The sequence below is a fragment of the Camellia sinensis genome, chromosome 7 (genome assembly GCF_055761805.1).
Source record: "Camellia sinensis isolate YWXY chromosome 7, ASM5576180v1, whole genome shotgun sequence".
In the NCBI taxonomy this organism is placed as follows: Eukaryota; Viridiplantae; Streptophyta; class Magnoliopsida; order Ericales; family Theaceae; genus Camellia; species Camellia sinensis.
In genome coordinates, this window is record NC_138967.1 from 102767369 (window position 1) to 102770932 (window position 3564).

General features: G+C 35.8%; 1 pseudogene; it reads left to right on the top strand.

Annotated features, from left to right (window-relative positions):
- Nucleotides 1–922: 922 nt before the first annotated feature.
- On the top strand, nucleotides 923–2149 carry LOC145795996 (protein FAR1-RELATED SEQUENCE 5 pseudogene; annotated as a pseudogene).
- Nucleotides 2150–3564: the final 1415 nt, after the last annotated feature.

The following is a 3564-nucleotide window of genomic DNA, read 5'->3' on the forward strand; positions in this document are numbered from 1 at the left end:
ATTATATATATGCACATAGTATATGCAATCTTAGGAAAAAAATGGGTTCAGCTCTGTATGCTTATGTAAGTCAACGTGAAGCTCTTCCATCTCTGTATGCAAATCTAACCAGATTATTTCTCTGTGAAACAACATTTTTTTTTTCCTGTTTCTTAAGTGGACATAGGCAATTTACATCCTGAAGTTTCCTTGTAGTCATTGTTTTTCTTTGTAGTCATTACATGTATTTTTTAATCAGATATTCATTAATTGGGCTGAGGGAACATATAAAGAAACATCCGCCACTAGCAACATCTGAGAAGGTGCTTCTTTGTAACAAACATGTATTTTTTTATCAGATATTCATTAATCAACATCTGAGGGAACATGTTTTATAGGTGCTTCTTTCTTCTTCTGATAGAATTTCAAGTAAAATGAAACTTGACAAACATATTGTGTAGATAAATCTATGTAACAAACATACAAGCTAGAAACTTGTTATGACATTCTGTAGTTTTTGTTATAGGCTCGTAAGAGTTAAGGCTCATTCTTTAAGTTTTATAGCTAATGCAAAATGTATCATTTGTGCCCTTCTCCACCAAGCAATACTGGCAAAAGAAATTATTTGACATTAATCATAGCCCAAATTCCATTCATATATAAATGGCATCCACTCTTTTTATTTCTCTTCTATCCTACTTTATTGATAAAGTTTGACCCTCCTGAAATGAAGTTTATTACTGGAACTCTAACCACAAAGATAGCATATTGCACTTGGCATTTGGTTTTTGTTAATTTCTATTTTTTTTGTTTGCCTTGATTATCTAATTTCTTTTATTCGTTGATTATCTTATTCAGTTTGTATTATTTTGCAAACATAATTTACAGTTTTTATGCGAATTTTGAGCACTTCTTAATTTTTTAAGTGACTTGGCACATTCATATGGAACCTAACAATCATGAGAATGACGGGGGTGAGTGTGATTGGAAGCCTAGAGTTCGCATGACGTTTGATACAGAACAAGAAGCATATGATTTCTATAATACTTATGGAGGAAGGTTGGGCTTTAGTATTAGAAGGGGTTATGTAAACAAGAGCAAAGAGGGGCAAATCACTTCAAGGCAATTTGTTTGTAATAAGGAGGGATTTCGGGTTGTCGACAAGCGAGATCCATTAACAAAAAATCCTAGGCAGGAAGTGAGGACTGGTTGTCAAGCCCGACTTGTCATTAAGTGGGAGAGGAATATGCAAAAAATTTTTGTTAGTGATTTTGTTGAACAACATAATCATTTCTTTATACCAACAGAATGTACGCATATGTTACCATCCCAAAGGAAGATATCTGCATCACAGGCAACCGAAATAGATTTAGCTAAAAAATCTGGAATCCGTCTTAATGTTGCATTTGAGCTCATGGGTAATGAAGTAGGTGGAAGGGAGTCACTTGGGTTCACAAAACTGGACCAAAAAAATTATTTGAGAACGAAGAGGCAAAACAGTTTAGCATATGGGGAGGCAGGTAGCATTTTGCAATATTTTCGTGACAAATCATTGGAGAATCCATCTTTTTTTTACTCAGTCCAATTAGATAACGAGGAGCAGATTACAAACATATTTTGGGCCGATGCTCAGATGATCATGGATTATGGGCAATTTGGTGATGTTGTGACTTTCGACACTACTTACAAGTTAAATAGTGCACATAGACCATTTGCGTCTTTTGTTGGATTTAACCGTCATAGGAAAACTGTGATATTTGGTGCAGCTTTGATGTATGATGAGACTGCCGATTCTTTTGTATGGCTTTTTAGAAGATTCTTGGAGGCAATGTCAAGTAAGGCTCCAAAAACAATTTTTTCGGATCAGGATGCTACAATGGCTAAGGCAATACCTATTGTCATGCCTAACACAACCCACTGCCTTTGCACTTGGCATTTGATGCAAAATACATTAAGGCATGCAAATTCTATCTTCAAGGATAAGGCGGTGAAGGATAAGGGGATGAAGAGTGTTTTATCCACGTTTATGTACAACATTGAGGATGAGGAAGAGTTTATGTTAAAATGGAAGGAAATGCTTGACAAGTATGAAGTAAGAGATAATCATTGGTTGAAGTTAACATTTGGGGTGAAGGAAAAATGGTGTTGGCCATATGTTAGAAATGCATGAGGTGCAGGCATGAGCAGCACCCAACTTAGTGAATTCTTTAATGCTTTCTTGAAGGATTTCATTCAGTCTGATCATAACTTAATGCAATTTTTCATGCATTTCGATCGAGTTCTGTCTGAGAAGAGGTACAAAGAGTTACAAGCCGAATATGCTCTATGCCAAAAGTTGCCAAGGGTGAATATTAAAGTGAAGATTATGGAGCAAGCTGCAGATGTTTACACAAATAAAATTTTTGAAGAATTTCAGGATGAGTATGTCAAGTCTCTTGAAGTAAACATTGAAGAAATTGAAAATGATGGTGAGAGTACTGTTTATACGGTTCTTGATAGTGATGGTATAAAGGTGAGGAAGGTGAAGCAGGAGTGTGATGATTCAGTCACTTGCAGTTATAGGAAGTTTGAAATGAAGGGCATTTTGTGTAGTCATTGCTTGAAGATCCTTAGAGAAAGACTCAAATTCAAAGAGATTCCTTCACAATATATTCTGAAGAGATGGACTAAAAAAGCAAAATCTGAAAATGTGAAAGATAGGTGTGGGCATGATATTTAGGTTGATGTAAGATTGCACCAAACTTCACGTTATAGGTCATTGATGGCAATATTCTGATCAGTAGCGTGTAGAGCTTCTAAAAGTGAGGAAACATATAATTTGACCGTCGAGAAAGCGGATGAATTAATTGCAGACATTGAAACCATGTTAAGCGCAAAATTCAATATGCCTTGTTCAGATACTATTCAAGAAGAAAGCCCCCCCGAAAGCTTTGAAGTGGATGGTGTAGCGGATAAAAATGTAGTTCAAGCAAAAGGACTCAAGAAAAGAGAGTGCACTAGCAAGGGACGAAGGCGGATAAAAGGTGGTTTGGAGCTTGCGTTGGCAAAGAAAAATAAAACAAGTTCACATAATGCTTTTCAAACTTCCATGTCTGTTACTCCACAAACTCCTCCCTTATTTTCGGCAAGTGCTCCTGAAGCACCTCCCTTATTTCCTCAGTCGGCTCCTTTATTTTCAAGTGCTCCTCAACTTCCTCCATTCTCGCCGAGTGTTCCTGAAGTTAGAGCTTCTTCGTCTCAATTTATGTATCCCGCGTATGATGTAAGTTAGTTTAATAAGAAGTTTTAGTAGAGATTTGTAGGTGACTATTATCATTTTAAATTGATATGTGTTTGTTATTGTTGCAGCCAAGTTTTCTTCATCACAATATGCATTTTTCCATGCCATCGATGTATTTTGTCCATGGAACCTATCAAGCATTGCTTAACAATGCAAGTAGTTATCACTCACAAGCCTCAAATAGTCCCGCATGTAGTGAAGTAATTTATTTTTCACCTTTCCTCTTTTATTTTGTCATTCATTCATTTAAAGTTCCAATTTATTTTATGGTTCCTTTGATGTAATATTATTTATTTTTTTTGTAG